The following is a 19,038-nucleotide window of genomic DNA, read 5'->3' on the forward strand; positions in this document are numbered from 1 at the left end:
ATGATGTGAAGGACATCAATGTCAGATTTATCAGTATGATCTTAGGCTACAAAGCTACACATGCAAATAGGTTGAACTCAGTATCTAGCCTATGTATTAAAAGTGCATATGACATGGTTAATGATAATGCTAGAATAGATGTGTGTGAATGGCTCAAAGATGAATTGATAGACAATTTGAAAAAGATCAAAGGAGATAAGAAAGGAACCTTTAGATTTGGAAATTTGCTTGTATGTTTAATGTTGTACATTACTAAGCAAGTACCCGATATTGGTAGAAAAGATTTTGGCTTTGATATACCGATAGAAAATCAACTATTGGATCTATTTAACAACATGGGAGAAAACAGAGAGAAAAACATAAACGAACATTTTCAAGCACTGAAGGCTCGAATGAAGACAAGAATAAGACTATCATAGGAAATTGTAGATAAATATCAAAAGGAAATATGCTTTGTAATTAAAAAGGATGAAATCTAGATGGAGGCAGTTGTCCCTAGGACTATCTGGGTAACTGAAATGGGATATGAAATAGATGATAACATTATTAAAACTTATGCAAAAGCCCTTCTTCAAGCACCAAAAGAACCCTCTGAGAGAGTCTTTGGCAGTGTTGAAACAATAGAAAGTGGTATTCAGTCTAGGAAAAGAGTTAAGAAAGTTGAACAAACAATAAGGAAAGGCACTAGACAAGCAAAAGAACTTAAGGAAGATGTATTGAAACAAACTGGTATCAAAGAAAGTGAGTTGGAAGAACTTCAACCGAAAACTCATCTTTCACCAATTGCAACTTCCTCTAAGAGTAATATGACAGTGGTATTTAAAAGGGTAGAAAGGAAAATAAAACCCTCACCGGTACCCTCACCCACTCCTAGAAAAACAAGACAAAAGCAACAGGCAGTGAGGCCTCTAGTTAAGAAGCTAACTCCTAAGAAGAAGAAGAAGGTAAAACAAGATATTGCTCCACTGGATAAACTCCTTAGTGAAATAACAGAAGATGGAAAGTTGAAAAACATTAGCAAACTGTACAACACACTTTCCGCTGATGACAAAGAGAGCATAGAAAATAGTGTAATTTTACACTTGGATATATACAACAAATTTTTAATGGAAATTGTTGATGAAATACCCAATGATTTGTATAGAAGACTAGAAGCTAGAAGGGTAGCCATTGTTGAGCTGGACAAGAAGATAAAAATTCAAAAATTACTTGCAGTGCATCCAGTAAACTCACCTGATGAGATAGACAAATTAATCAATGAGGCTAACCAAACAGTATTTTCAACTGCTCATCGGCATGTAGCACTAATGGCAGGAAGAGTGAATGAGATAACAGAAGAAACTGCAGACCAATGGGACATATTCTCTATTGAAAAAGAGAAACAAGAAGAGCTACTAAGACCTAAGACCATCAGGGTATACCAAAAGGACAAGGATAAGGGGAAAGGTAAGGTAGGTGGACCTCCAAGCCTAAAGATAACTGATAACTTACCCCCACCTCCTTCGGATACTCCACCGATAGAAACTACAGACAATCAACTGGCTATTGAGAGTATGGAAACTCCTCAAGAGGATACAAATCCTGAATCTAAAATTTTGTACACTATGAATATAGACACACAAGACGTAAATGTTGTGGTTGACAGAGAAACCACTGAGGATAAAAGGAAAGATGTGGCTATTGAGCCACCGGCTGCAGATGTTGAGGTTGAGGTAAATGATACTATAAACATAAGCACAGAAAAACCTATGCAAACAGAGAACCCGGCAGAAGACACCACTGGTAAAACATTAGAAGAACCAGTAGATAAAACTGAAAAATAATTAGAAGAACCAGAAATGGACAGTGCAGAGGTACAAACTGAGAAACCGGAAGTGCATACAGAGACTACATCTGAGAAATCGGCTGTTGAGAGCTCAGAGAAACCTTCTGAGATACAGATGGAGAAAATGGAACTGAAATAGGTTGAGACACAGGTTCACACCGAGACAGTGCCACCGGCTAAAATTGAAAAGCATAAACCTTTGCTAATAGAAATGCAAACACAAATTGACCTACTAGAGGTCAAAACAAGCAAGGTTATCACTACAACCGGCAGCATGGATATTGTGAAAATAGTTGGGCAGACATCTAGTACTTCAATAAAGAAAATCACAGAATGTAATGCACAAGCCTATAAGGCTATCGATGACACAATTCCTATTCTCAAATTGGTAGCACCCAAGTGCATTGTGGATAATGAAGATTCTTTAGGTCAACTAGACACATTGTCTAAATTCATCATTGGCAACATTTTGATAGTTGATCAAATAAATGAAGACACATTCAAAGAGAGGATGATTAAGGAGAAAGAGAAATTCTTGGAGGAAATAGTGAAGAAGAATAAGGAACAAACAGAAACCTTATTACCAGCACTAGGAGAAGCAATTTTGGATTTTAAGAAAATGTACAGGGATATTTGCAAAATAGACATCTTGACATAGATTCGGAGATCAACAAAATACAAACTGAGATTAACAATATTGTTGACAATCTAATAGGCACATCAGATTCATTTTTGGAAATAGAAAAGAAAATTGCAGATCTTAAAGAGAAAATTGAGAAGTTAGAAAAGGATAAAGAGAGAATAAAGGATAAGGCAAAGAGCTTAAAATGTAAACTTGGTCCTAAACTAGATTACCTCATTTCTTTGAGAAAAGAAATTTCTGAGGCTCTGGTTCCTAGACTTAAGACACCGGAAGAGCAAATGCACATACTCACCGATACAACTTAGAGAACACAAGAAGCATTACAGGACAGCAAAAGATTCAGAGACAGTTTAAATTTGGTTTTGGCAGATATTTTCTAGATTGTAACCCATCGGTTACAAAAATCTAGGTAGGAACCACACTCCACTGACAGTGAATGACAACCTTTGTCATTGATGTCAAAGGGGGAGTAGTGTGATGAGAAAAATGATTAGAATAGGACATCATCAGCTCAGGGGGAGCATACATTTTTGGGCACACAGTTTTGGTAAGTCAATTTTGGCAGATTCTTTTTGGACGTCATTTTGGACACTTTTTTATTTTTCTCATGAGTGTTGCCATCAATGCCAAAGGGGGAGATTGTTGGAAAATGCACACTCCAAAGAGAAATTGTAGGTGAATGAAGGTATTGTCATTGATGGCAACCTTACAATCATGTGATACCGGCAGATAGACACAGGCACCTGCACCGGCAGACTCTACACTGGCATACAGATCACCGGCACCAAAAAGAAGATTACCAGCACCCTGGCCGACAGGAATTTTGTATAAATGTATTTTGTAATTAATTGTAAAATCTTTTGTAAGCCAACATGGCGGATTGTAATATGACTCATATATGTATGAGATCATTGTAGATCATTTAAAAGGTGTAATAATGCGAAGTATGAAAAGAAGGTAGCAGACCTAATATGCGAATTATTGGATAAGGGTTTATGTATATTGCAGAGCTTAAACCGGTACTGAATCTGGCATAGCAGATGTTGATCTGAAGCAGTACAAGACATTGGATTTGTATAATCCAATTTTGTAAGTCAATGTGACTTCTTTTGTAACTAGGCAGTGAGCTCTAGGCACTTGGCCTTCCTGCATGTGCAGGCCCCTATTGTAAACAATAATATTCTCTTATTGGCCAATAAGTGAATATTATGGGTCACAAATCCCACCGAGGTTTTTCCCACACCGGGTTTCCTCATTAAAATATTGTGTTATGGTGTGCTTTTCATATTGTGGTTGTTGTTCTTATTTGCCGCATTATTTCTGGTTTATCGGTACATGGTTTTAATATGCTTTTCATGTTATAAGTCTATAAAATTATCTTACTGGTCAGATACTGATTCACCCCCCCCCCCCCCCTCAGTATCTTTTTGAATCTTAACAACAACAATAACAAATACATGATATGCAGAATGGAATGAGTTCCAAGAAATATTCATTGGAAGACATCTTCCCATATCCTTTCAACAAGAGTTTAAATATGATACCATTCCCACAACATTATGAAATCCCTAAATATGATAAATATGATAGGAAATATGATCCTCAAGATCACATTAGGGAATTTTGTACCATGAGTATGGAATTTGCACACGATGAAACTTACCTAATGCGTCTATTCCATAGAAGATTAAGTGGACAATCAATGGAATGGTTATCAAGACTACCATTTGGAATTAAATCTTTTGAAGAACTTGTGAACAAATTTATCTCACAATACTCCTACAACATAAGAAATGAGATAACAATGCTAGATCTATGTAATGTCAAGCAAAATAATGGTGAACCATTCATGGTCTTTTTATAATGATGGAAATGAATGTTCAATAGATATCCAAGAGATGTACCCAATCAAGAGAAAATGGACATATTCATTGACAACCTTAATAGTGAAATGAGTTACCGTCTTAAAATGCAATGTCCTCCTTTTACTAAAATGATTGAAAATGGTCTAAAGATAGAAGATGCAATGGTAAAGAAAGGAGAGTTAAAACTTTACAACAGTTCCTACAACAACAACAATCACAACAACAACAACAATGGTAACAATAATAATGACAAACCTAAATTTTGGTCAAAGAATAGGAATGTTACCAATGGAGGAAATGATGATAGCAATGCTACCAAACAACAACCAATATTAAACTTATCAGGTCAAGTATCAAACAATAACAATCAAGAGAACAATAGATCTATGTCTTTCTTCTCCAATCCTTGCAGAAAATTCACAAACATTGGGGAACCATTAGAATCAGTTTTGAAGACTCTTCTTGCGAATAAATTGATTACCTTACCAAAAGAAAGAAATTATGAACCTCAAGTCAAACCTAATTGGTGGAATGACAATCATTTTTGCAATTATCATCGAAACAAAGGACAACAAACCAATGACTGTCAAAGATTGAAACACCTTATTCAATATTTAATCAATAATGGAACTATCACAATGGATGGTCATAAGATGAATGAATCACATCTAGCATTCAAAACTCCACTTCCAAACTATGAAAATATAAACAATCTAAACCAAAGGATGACAAAGGCAAAGCTAAAGTAAACTACACTTACACATATGATGATGTGGTAAAAGTCATCATTGTCAAAGATAAAGCACCTTCAGAACCAATCAACATTATTACAAAAAGCAAAGCGAAGGTTACATTTCTGATTTTTTATGTTATGTAAGCTGGTCCCTTTTTGTTCAGGTGGGATCTTTCTATTTTTTGAAGTGATTAGGCATGTTTCTTTCATGTTCTTCTGATCTCCTGGATTGTACAAGGTTCGGGTACCTTTCAAATACCTGCTTTTACTTAATCAATACATTTCCGGGTATAACAAATGAATCAACATCTACTTCAAGACAATACAACTTGGTGGAACAATTGCAAAAGATACCCACTCAAATATCAATTTTGGAGCTCCTAAAAGTTTCACCTATGCATAAGGAAATATTGGAAAAAGCTCTAACGGAAACAACAATTTTAAAAGATCTAGATGTGGATAAATTCTAAAACATGGTGGGACAAATCATAACACCACATTGCTTATCCTTTTCCTGAAAAAGATGACGCATCCTTGCAACACTCTCACAATGCTCCCTTACATGTTGAAGTCACCATTCATAAAACCCATATCAAACACGTACTCTTAGATTGTGGAGTTGGTTTAAAAATTTGTGCATTAAGTTTACTAAAGGCTTTGAGATATTCAAAAAGTACAGTAGATCCAAAGAATAAAATAACTATCAAGGCTTATGATGAGGAAGAGAGTTCTTCTAAAGGGACTGTGGTGTTGCTAATCAAAATAGGACCTGTGGAAAGAGATACATTGTGCCAGGTTCTGTACTTTAATTTATCTTATAACATTCTTCTAGGAAGACCATGGATTCATGCATGCAAGTAGTTCCTTCCACCTATCATCAGTGTGTTAAATTTCCTCATAATGGACAAGAAATCACTATAGCAGCAGATTACAGTCAATATTACAATAATCTGAAACCAACACAAGATGAAAGAGTTCCATATAACAAAGAAGTAGTCTATCCCACCAAAAAAACTTAAGAAAAATTATGGGAAAACTTTGAGAAAAAGCTCAAATTAAATGATGAAGGAATGGGAAAGTATTATTTGCATAACATACCACTTTCACCTAAATCATATGGAAAACCTACAAAGGCTCAACCAAGAATCACATAGAAATAAGTTGAAATGTTTGATGGGGCATTTGTTAGAGTTGGAACACTTGCAGAAGAAACTAAAGACAAAGACATTCTTAGTTGGTTGTACAGAGATGAAAATGAAACCATAGCAACAGTTGCAGGAGTTGATATTCCCATAGAACAATATGGCAATAGTTACAAGATCATGCAAAAGATGGGATATGAAGGAAAAGGACCAATTGGCAAGCGAAAAGAAGGTATTTCAGAACCTATTTGTCCTCACACACAATCTAAAGAAGATAAATCAGGAGTTGGGTATCCCAAATCAAAGCAAAGGCAACATAATTATCAACATCCAAAGTGGCGAAGAAAAGCAATCCCTAAAGAAGAACCATGGTGAGAAAGGCTACATCAAGAAGCAGAGACAATAGCTAACAAACATAAACAAGAAGAATATGAGAAACAACGGGAAGAACTTGCTATCAAAAGAGAAGAAGCATCTTGTAAATAAGATCAAGGAATGCAAGCAAGCGCGAAACCTGATCAAGATATTCTAGATGCAGTGAAAGAATCGATGGCCAAAATCAAAGAACTCTTCTCACCACGTCACATTCCTAATAGGTATAGTGGTGTGATTCAAGAAAATGATTAAGAAATAGATTCAAACAAATATGAATGGGGTCCAGATCCAGCATCTGATGTATCAGGTGAAGAAAAGGATGAGGAACAAGTAGTTATTACTGTTTATGGTAAAAATGGAAACAATAATATTGAAAGACTAAATAGATTCAACCATAAAACCCTAGCCTAACAACAACAAAGATCCACCATAACATATGAAGATTACCTAAGACAATGCAAATCAACGAAATCACAAAGATTATACCATCACATGTCCAATAGGGTTTGAATCTCCATTCTTCCTATCTCCATTGATCTTGCTTGATATATTTACTCTCAGATTTTGTGTGTGCACAAGAGCTCAACAAAGAACGGAAATGTGGTTGCAAGTAGGCTTGATCGCATATGGGTTTGAATGCTAGTCTAGGAGGATTGATAATGAAGGAAGCATCTCCTTATATAGAAGATACTGTAAGAAATGGAGGGATAAGATTAAGAGGTGTAAAAGATAAATGGTCGGCTAGGATTAGAGGGTAGGTAGAAGAAATAATAAAATAATGAGAGGGTAGGTAGTGTAGGAATTCAGAGATGACTAACATGTGTCATGGGTAGAAAAGGCTAATGAATTAATTAAATAAATAAAGAATTATTTAATTAATAGAGGAAGTGGGATAAATTAAATAAATAAAAGTTTTTATTTAATTTAGGGGAAGGATAATTTAAATAAATAAAAGTATTTATTTAAATGAGAAATAAGGCCAGAAGAGTATAAATGAATTAATTAAATAAATAAAGATTTATTCAACTAATAGAAGAATTAGGATTAAAATAATTAAATAAATAAAAATATTTATTTAATTAGACAGAAAAATTTTAGGTGTCTACATTTTGCCCCTCTTTGAGACAATGTAGCTCATCGCGTTGTTTCAAAGAAGATAAGATAAATTGATACAAAGTTGCCCCAAGATGGGAATGATAAGCTCCCTCGAGAGATTGGATGAAAATGTCTGAAAAGATCGCAGACAATCTCTCGATAAGAAGGAAAGGCTAGAATAGGACTGACCAGATAGGATAGAGTGACAGAGTCACGGGATAAAGAAGACCGACATGGGAGACTAGGGCTAGGGTAGTCTATAAGATAGACTACAAGGGAAAACATCCTCATTATCATCCACACATCTAAGATATCAGAGTGCAGAGAGAGCAGAGAACAGTCAACAATCAGCAGCGATGGCATTAGTGCATAGATTCGATCGCGTTCATTGATATCAGAGGTCAGCAGACGTAGGAGAGTCAGTGAGTACCACAAAACCTCCTTGTACCTTGTTGCATTAATTGTTGTCATAAATGCATGCTAGGTAGGGTAATAAATGCGCATTAGGTATGTTGTAAAAAAAATTCAAGCAGGTCAAAAGACGGGGAGGCGCGTCTGCATTGGTGTCAGGCGTGTCTACGTTAGTGCCAAGAGCGTCTGGGTAGGCTAGGTGTGTGTGTGTCGAGTTTAAACATGTCTATGGTTCTAAAAGTGTCTATGTCAGATGCGAGTGTGTTTGCAAAATGCAGGCGCATCTATGCAGGGAGGCACGTCTGTCTATTCCAGGTGCGTCTATGAAATGCAAAAATGTCTATGAAGTATGCAAGCGCGTTTATGTCATGAATGCACGTTTATGTCTTTGAGCTCGAATCAGCAGTTCTATGATAAACATATGATGTCAATTGGATAAGTTGTTGAGAGGATACACTCAGACAGGTCCTCTAGGGAAGACTAGGATAACAAATAGGGCTAGGATTGACAATTTTGTGATAGAACATACGTTGCCAATCAAGAAACTACTCAAGAGGATACACTCAAGCAAAGACCCTAGGATAGCATAGAGCGAGGCACTTTGTGATGAACAGGGAGTACCATAGAAATTGGCAATTATGGGATAGAACATATGTTGCCAATTGGATTAGGCTAAAATTGACAATTATGTGATAGAACATACATTGTCAATTGGATAAGCTACTCAAGAGGATACACTCAAGTAGGTGCCCTAAAAGATAAGATAAAAGCAACACTTTGTGATGAATAGGGAGTACTACTAGGATAGAGTGCCATATGATAGGTATAAGCACTAGGATAAAAAGGCAGCACTTTGTGATGAACAAGGAGTACCACTAGGACAGAGTGTCATATGATAGATATAAGCACTAGGATAAATAGAGCAGTACTTTATGATGAACATGGAGTACCACTAGGATTGACATAGTTTATTGGCTTGACTACATGAGGACCTACCGATGCTGGAGTCATGAGAGAGATTTCTTTCGACTCAGGGATTGCGAGTAGAGCTGACATTCGTGGATAGAGTGTTAGGTCCCGGAGACAAATGAGAGGGGGGGTGAATTAGTTGTCCAATAAATTCAACCAAAATTAACTTAACCAAAACTTAATGCTCAATCCTGGTAAACCAAACTTTATGCCGATAGATAGTTTAATTAGTTAATTACAATACCGGTAAAGATTAATGCATAAAACAGAAAGACAATAACATCCACAACACATAACACAAATATTTGTACGTGGAAACCCTGTAAGGGGAAAAACCACGATGGGAAGCCTTACCCACAATCAAATGATACTATTGTAGATAGTATGTGTGTACAATATGGAGTCTACACATGCAGAAAGGCCAGCTGCCTAGAGCTCACTGCTCAATCACAAAATGAGAGTCACACTGACTACAATTGGATGGTTAAATCCAATGATAATGTACTGCTTAAAATAGCATCTTCATATGCTGGATTTAGTACCGGTTAAGTTCTAATTGCCTTCACAAAAACCTTAATTCAATCTTCAAATGATGTTTGTGTGTATAGCTCTGCTTATTTTTGCATATACCCTATTACAATACTTTTTCCATTCGCCTATCAATCTCACAAATGAGATCTTACATATATACCAAAAGCTAAGACCAAAATGTGTAGGTCGGCTTACAAATAATATTGCAATAAAATCAATTACAAATAAATAGATATACGATGCATCATGTCAGCTCAATGCATTTAAAATAATAATAAATCATCTCCATAACGTGTCGTGCTGATCTGGAATAGATATGCTTGCCGGTGCATAACCTAGACCTATTTGTCGGTAACAGCAAATATGCAAACTCAAATAAACCAATAACCAAATTGTCAAAACCAAGTGATCAAATAATGTCTTCGACATAACCAAGTAGTCTCCAAGTCATTCCAAGTGTCAGTGAACAATATAATCCGTCGGTGAACCAAATACTGGTGACTGTGCATAAGTCTCTGACTTGTCGGTGAACATAACCAAAGATCTCCAAGTGCTGATAAGTGTTGACAAGTGATGACAAGTGTTGACATCAATGACAAAACCATATCAACATATCCAAAATACCAACAATCTGCCCCTTTGGCATTGATGGCAACACAAGGTGGAAAAACCATCAAAGTGCCAAAATAGAAATGCCAAAAACCAAAAACCAACAATCTCCCAAAGAGATCATTAACCAAAAATGAAAATATATAATGTCTCATCCAAATAATATCTCTCCCCAAAAAATTTTTCCATAATATCTCTCCCCCTTTGACATCAAATGTCAAAGCAATACAAAAACCAGATTAAATACAAAATACCAACTCATTACAAAATACCAACTACTCCCCTTGAGAAGTAGCTCTCCTCATCAAAGCCGGAAAAAAAAAATTTTGTTAATTCTGTCAGTTGATGACAAACATCAACTGTCTAAGTCTCTACCAGTGGAGGTAGGACTCCAAGTTGCTCTCTGAGATATTCAAAAGTCTCCTTAGGCAAAGGCTTTGTAAAAATATTTGCAATCTGCTCTTTAGTATTCACATAAACCAATTTCACTTCTTTTGCTTCAACATTCTCTTTCAAAAAATTGAATTTGATAGAAACATGTTTAGTCTTTGAGTGAAATATTGGGTTCTTTGATATATCAATTGCTGCCATATTATCACAGTAAATAGTTATAGGTTCCTTGCATTTTACCTTTATGTCCTTCAACATTTGTTTAATCCATAATACATGTGTACAATTTGTTGCTGCTGCAACATATTCCAATTTTGTTGTTGATAGACTTGTACAACTCTGTTTCTTGCTCAACCATGGAATTAGTCTACTACCAAGAAAAAATGCTCTGTCGGTAGTTCTTTTTCTGTCATCCACATCTCCTGCCCAATTAGCATCTGTGTATGCACATAAATCAAAATTTTCATCTCTAGGATACCATAAACCAAGATTTGTAGTGCCTTGTAGGTACCGGAAAATCCTTTTCACTGCTGATCCATGTTTTTCCTTAGGATTACTCTAAAATCTTGAAACAATACCTACTGCATTCACAATATCAGATCTTATTTGTGTCAAATACAGTCAACCTCCTATCATAGATTTGTATCTAGTTGGATTAATAGGTGTTGATTCATCCTTCAAAAATAATTTATCAGTTGTAGTCATAGGTGTGCTTACCGGTTTAGAGTTTTCCATGCCAAATTTCTTTAGTAATTCCTTCAAGTACTTAGATTGACATAGGAATATAAGTTTATCAGTCTGTGAAATCTGCAATGCTAAAAAGAATTTTATCTCTCCAATCATAGACATTTCAAATTCTTGTTGTATTTTATTAGAAAAGTCTTTACACAATCCATCTTCTCCTCCAGAGATTATATCATCAACAAAAACTTCAATAACCAAGATGTCATCATTAATTACTTTTTAGTATAGATTGTTTTCAGCATTACCTTTAGTGTATCCAAGCTTCAAAAGATAGTCCATATAAAGTTTTCCTTAACCTACAAACCATATCTTTGTTATCTGTCAAAGAAAATCCATCAGGTTGTTCAATATAAACTTCTTCTTCAAGATCTCCATTCATAAATGCATATTTAACATCCATTTGATATACTTTATAGTTCTTGTGTGCTACAAAAGCCAATAAAAGTCTGATTGCCTCAATTCTAGCTACCGGTACAAAGGTTTCATTGTAATCAATTCCTTCTTTTTGTGAATATCCCTTACACATTAATCTTGCTTTGTTTCTGATTACCTTACCATCTTCATTAAGTTTATTTCTAAAAAACCATTTAGTTCCAATTACATTTTTGTCTTTAGGTCGGGGAACTAATGACCAAGTGTTATTCCTTTCAATTTGTTCCAATTCAAATTCCATAGCTTTAATCCAATATTTATCTTCACATGCCTCATTAATCGATGTAGGTTCAATTTGTGAAATAAGACATACCTCTTCATTTTCCAATCTTCCTCTAGTCATAATTCCTTGAAATTTGTTTCCAATTATCTGATCTTCAGAGTGGTTCAGTCTTACATACCAGGGTGTTTTTACTTGTTGCAGTTCTTCAGTAACTATTGAATCCTCGGATGATGCCGGTGCAACTGGATCAACATTGTGTACTGGTGTACTCACAGTAGGTTCATTTGTGATTATCTCTATTGCTGGTTTAGAGTCCATGTACCTTGAATTTCCTCTAAATTGTTCATCAATTTTCGCATTTGCACTCTCAATAATTTTCTGCAATCTTTTGTTAAAACATCTATATGCCTTGCTCTTAGATGAATAACCAAGAAATATTCCTTCATCACTTCTAGGATCAAATTTGCCAATATACTCATCTCTTCTAATATAGCATTTACTTCCAAATATTCTGAAATATTTAAGAGTAGGAGTATTACCAAACCATAATTCATGAGGGGTCTTACCGGTTTCACCTAATGTGAACTCTATTGAATGTATAAACCATTGTATTGACCACTTCTCTCCAGTATATATGAGGTAGATTTGCTTCGGATATCATACTTCTGGCTACATCCAAGATAGTTTTATTTTTCCTTTCAACAACTCCATTCTGCTGTGGTGTCTGGGGTGCTGATAACTGTTTCCTAATCCCATTCACTTCACAGAATGTATTAAATTCCTTAGATGTGAATTCACCTCCTTGATATGATCTCAAACATTTGATTTTCTTGCCATGTTCATTCTCTACCATCACTTTGAATAGTTTTAATTTCCCAAATGCTTCATATTTCTCCCTGAGAAAAGTAACCCAACACATTCTAGAAAAGTCATCAATGATTAGCATAAAATACCTATCTCCTTCTATACTTCTAGTTCTTGCTGGACCACATAAATCAATATGAATTAAATCAAGAATATTGTTAGATTTATCTGGAATACTCTTGAAAGTTGTTCTAAATTGCTTTCCAAATTGACATTCCTTACATACCGGATTGTGAGGTTTAACAATCTTAGGTAAATCTCTTACTGCCTTAGTTGTACTAATTTTAAACAATGCAATCAAAATTTACATGACAAAGTCTCTTATGCCATAACCAAATTTCATCAATATGTGCAATCAAACATGCTTTCTCATTGTTGTTCAAATGAAAGATATTACCTCTAGTCTGATTACCGGTTGCAATTTCCAAACCATTTCTGTTAAAGATTTTGCATTTACCATTCTTGAATTGTAATTGAAATCCTTTCTCAACTAATTGACCAACACTCAAATAATTATGCTTCAAACCTTCAACATAGTAAACATTATCAGTATTATGCTTACCATCAAAAGATATAGTTCCTTTTCCTTTGATCATACAAGATTTATCATCTCCAAATCTCACTAGACCTCCATTGTAATCCTGAAAGGTTAAGAATTTACTCTTATCACCAGTCATGTGATGTGAACATCCTGAATCAATAATCCATTCATCCTTATCTTCAACTTTAGCTACTAGGGCCTGCTCTACCAGTTGAATAGTAGGTGTCGGTTGATCTTCTGTTATAGCAACAAAAGCCCATCCATTATCTATCGCATCCTCATCAAAATCATCAGTGACTCCTTCATCAGCATAATAACAAGATTTGTCTCTATTCTTCTTAAACTTGTATTTCTGATAATTAGGGTTAGGCTTATATGTTCTTTTAGCTTCTTCTCTTAATCTTCCATGTCTATCAGGACATCTAAAAGCCATATGACCAATCTTATTACAGTTAAAACATTTAAAGGGTGCTTTACCTTCATACTTACTTCCAACTGGACCTTTAGGCATTTTTCTTGCAAATAGTGCTTCAAGCTCTTCAAATTCTTCATTTTCTCTCCTACTTTCTTCAAGTTCTCTTGCATAAAAGGCTTTTCAATCAGATTTCTCTGCTGATAATGATGATGCTGCAAATGATGGTGATGCCTTGAAAGCTAGATCTATCTTAATAGTAGCAACGGGACCAAATTCCTCAAGTTCAAAAGCTGAAAGTTTTCCAACCAAGGTGTCTCTAGATATTGATACATTAGGCATTGTTCTTAATTCATTTATAGCAGTAACTTTCATTTTATATGTTGGTGGCAAAGCTCTTAAAACTTTAGAAACAATCTCATCTTTACTTAAGGTTCCTCCACAACATTGTATACCCAAAACAATTTCATTTACTCTTTCCATAAAAGCAAAAAAAAATTCATCTTCTTCCATTCTCAGATTTTCATACCTGACCCTAGGATAGGATAGAGCGAGGCACTTTGTGATGAACAAGGAGTGCCATAGAAATTGGCAAATATGTGATAGAACATATGTTGCCAATTGGATTAGGCTGAAATTGACAATTATGTGATAGAACATACATTGTCAATTGGATAAGCTACTCAAGAGGATACACTCAAGTAAGTGCCCTAAAAGATAAGATAAAAGAAGCACTTTGTGATGAACATGGAGTACTAGTAGGATAGAGTGCCATATGATAAGTATAAGCAGTAGGATAAAAAAGCACCACTTTGTGATGAATAGGGAGTACCACTAGGATAGAGTGTCATATGATAGATATAAGCACTAGGATAAATAGAGCAGTACTTTATGATGAATAGGGAGTACCACTAGGATTGACACAGTTGATTGGATTAACTATAGGAGGACCTACTGATGCTAGAGTCGCAAGAGAGATTTCCTTCGACTCAAGGATTGCGAGTAGAGCTGACATTCGTGTATAGAGTGTTAGGTCCCGGAGACAACTGAGAGGGGGGGTGAATCAGTTGTCCAATAAATTCAACCAAAATTAACTTAACCAACACTTAATGCTCAATGTCGATAAACCAAACTTTATGCTGGTAGACAGTTTAATCAGTTAATTACAGTACCAGTAAAGATTAATGCATGAAATAGAAAGACAATAACATCCACAACACATAACACAAATATTTGTACCTGGAAACCCTGTAAGGGGAAAAACCACGGTGAGAAGCCTTACCCACAATCAAATGATACTACTACAGATAGTATGTGTGTACAATATGAAGTCTGCACATGCAGAAAGGCCAGCTGCCTAGAGCTCACTACTAAATCACAAAATGAGAGTCACACTGACTACAATTGGATGGTTAAATCCAATGATAATGTACTGCTTAAAATAGCATCTTCATATGCTGGATTCAGTACCGGTTAAGTTTCAATTGCCTTCACAAAAACCTTCCTTCAACCTTCAAATGATGTCTACATGTATAGCTCTGCTTATTTTTGCATATACCCTATTACAATACTTTTTCCAATCGCCTATCAATCTCACAAATGAGATCTTACATATATACCAAAAGCTAAGACCAAATGTGTAGGTCGGCTTACAAAGAATATTACAATAAAATCAATTACAAATAAATTGATATTCGATGCATCATGTCGGCGCAATGCATTTACAATAATAATAAATCATCTCCATAACGTGACGTGCTGATCTAGAATAGATATGCTTGCTGGTGCATAACCTGGACCTATTTGTCAGTAACAACAAATATGCAAACCCGAATAAACCAATAACCAAATTGTCAAAACCAAGTGATCAAATAATGTCTTTGACATAACCAAGTAGTCTCCAAGTCATTCCAAGTGTCGGTGAACAATATAATCTATCGATGAACCAAATACCGGTGACTGTGCATAAGTCTCTGACTTGCCGGTGAACATAACCAAAGATCTCCAAGTGCTGATAAGTGTCGACAAGTGATGACAAGTGTTGACATCAATGACAAAACCATATCAACATATCCAAAATACCAACATAGAGCAACAGTTGAGGCTATGGGATTGTGATAGATTATGTATGTGCCTAAGTTTCGAGTGAACATGGGATTGCTGACTGCATTAGCTGAGAGATGGCTCTCAGAGACATGTATGTTTTATTTATCGATGGGTGAGATGACAGTCATCTTAGAGGATGTGTACAAGATACTAAGGATACCAATTGATGGAGAGTTAGTTCCTTATGATCGAGAGGGAGACAGGGATGCACTAAGATGAGTGTTTCAAGATCCAAGACTGGAGATGAGGGTAGGACATGTGGCTTGGGACACCATGACAGCGATAGGATTGGCACTATTGGTGGTGCTGGCAGGAGTGATCAGTGGGTTCCTATGTCCAGATAGGGCAACATGAGGGTTGGTTGTGGGATCGGGGAAGACTCTGGAGACATTGGTGATTGAGCACAACAGGTTTTCATGGGGGTCGTGTCTGCTGGCACACTTGTATTATGAGTTACATCAGTTTGTATATCATGTATCAGCAATATTGGGATGCTGAGTGACATTGTTGCAGGTATGGGCATATGAGCATCTATCGGTTACACTCCTGATACACTTTAGAGGCAAGAGACATGGGTGCAGTTATGTGCATCTATATGATATGATTACTTCCTAGCCACGGATTGGGAGGCTATAGTATTGGTGTCGGGTTATTGATGAGATAGACAGTGTGGTATGGAGGCCTTATCGGGATTGTGAGGAGTGGGAGGATGATGCAGTGGAGCTGCCATATGTGTTCAAGAGTTGGTATCTGATCGGGCAGACACCATATGTTATTGAGTGGCAGTTGATTGGCAGAGTGTGCAGGTAGTTTGGCAGGATATAGTGGATGTCACGGGGTTCAGGTATGTATGCAGGGACAGTGAGAGATCAGGCTCATTTGGGTCCATTATTGTCTTATGATAAGGCTGTGACACAGATGCTGGAGATGGTTTCGTTGCCTTGGGATATTTGGGCAGATGTGCAGGATGCAGGGCTAGATGTGGATTAAAATGCATATTGGGTAGAGCATCTATTTCCATAGCTGACGGATCCAGGCGAGCCAATAGAGGGGGATGGTGGAGAAGGTGGAGATGATAGTGGGGATGGTGGAGCCAGAGGCTGATGGTGGAGGCGAGGAGCAGTAGTGTAGAGGAGGGTGGCTCAGAGGAGAGATGGCAGAGAGGAGAGGAAGGCTCATGTAGTCAAAGGTAGAGGTGGACTACCTTTACAGGTGCCAGCAGCATAGGTTCCTAGACAGGTACAGGGACAAGGACAAGAGCAGCCACAAGGATAGGGTGAGGGGAGAGGGGAGGAGGAGGATGAGCTACTATCCTTGAGAGAGATCTACCAAGGACAGGCAAATGAGATCCAGGATCTAGAGAGGGATGCAGCTAGGCTCAGGAGACAGCTGAGGGACACTGAGCGGGAGAGAGATCATGCTATACGGAGGCTGAGACAACACCGAGGGTAGGCAGGAAGGCAACAGAGGACACAGGAGCTGAATATGTCTGTTATGCGGATAGGGGAGGACATAGCCTACTGGAGAGACCTGTACTATGGAGTGGTACCACAAGATCAGCGAGCTAGGAGCTTCTGGAGACCATCGCGGACTATGACGACCACTGGAGGGAGAGACATGAGGTAGGCATCTAGTGGTGGCATCATGGGTCCTCCACCACCACCAGATAGAGGGGGCAGGAGAGATGATCCTGGGGTAGGGACTTCCAGGGCTCAGACTTCGTCGATTCTAGCTAGCTCCGAGGGAGGGATTTTATCATAGCCTTAGAGGGCTCCCTATGTATCAGTTTTTGTACCATTTTTGTATGATGATGGAGACACTTTCGAGTGATTGTAGCCATATGTATTTTGACATCATTGTATCATGACACTTATGATTTTGATATATATATATGAGATGATTTATCCTTGTGGTTGTTAGAATCAATGACAGTCCCAAAGACACTGAGAGGGGGGGGTGAATCAGTGTCTAATTGGTTAGCAAAATATTTAAACTTATTAAGAACTTTGTATCCCAAAATAGTGTACCAATAAATAAGAATTAATGCAGCAAATAAAAATAACAGAGACAGCATAGAGAACACACCATAACACAAGATATTTAATGAGGAAACTCGGTGTGGGAAAAACCTCAGTGGGATTTGTGACCCACAATATTCACTCACTGGCCAATGAATAAATATTACTTACAATGAGGCGCCTGCACATGCAGGAAGGCCAACAACCTACAGCTCACTGCCCAACTACAAAATAGAAGTCTCACTGACTTACAAAATGGATTATCAAAATCCAATACAATGTCCTACTTCAAATCAGCATCAACTATGCTAGGTTCAGTACCGATTTAAGCTCAGTCTATAACCAAAACCTTCACTGTCAACTATATCACCTTATACAAAATTGCCTTATGCTTCTCATCTATCTTCTACCTCTCATATCAAAATGACCTATAAGATCTCATACATATATGAGTCTTTTACAATATGTCATGTCAGCTTTTACAAGAGATAATTACATTATAAAACAATAAACAAAATTTTATTCCATGTCAGCTTGAGTGTCGGTATGCATTGTTGTCATTGCCGGTGAAGTGCCTGTCGGTGTATGTAGAAGTCTATTGCCGGTGTCGGTAACTGTCAGTGGGTTGTCAGATGATTTCCAGTTGGTTACCAGTTGGTTGCCATCAATGACAACATCAACTATTCTCATAAGAATGTAGAATGCCAACAGCGACAGCTATATGCATGTGTACCTATGTGATATTGCTTCTATGTGATGCACGTTTCTATATGATGCTTATGATATGGATACAAATATGTACATGATGAAATGCAATATTTTTTTGTTCTTTTTCTGGGTTTATATATTATGAAAATGAAAATGTGAATGTATGAAATGCAGATGAAGATGATAATGCAAATAACTATTTACATGATGAGAATGTAAAATGTGCTAACATGTGTTGTGTGCAGGATGTGGTGCAATTTTGATATCTATATGTATGTATGAAATGCTAATATGTGGGAATGCAGGTGCAGACTACATGAAATGCATATATTTTTGGCTTGTCATTATACTCAGTCATGTGATACCAGGCTACATGGACTCAAGAAGGACAATGGAGGTCAA

The sequence above is a fragment of the Cryptomeria japonica genome, chromosome 10, assembly GCF_030272615.1.
Source record: "Cryptomeria japonica chromosome 10, Sugi_1.0, whole genome shotgun sequence".
Lineage (NCBI taxonomy): Eukaryota > Viridiplantae > Streptophyta > Pinopsida > Cupressales > Cupressaceae > Cryptomeria > Cryptomeria japonica.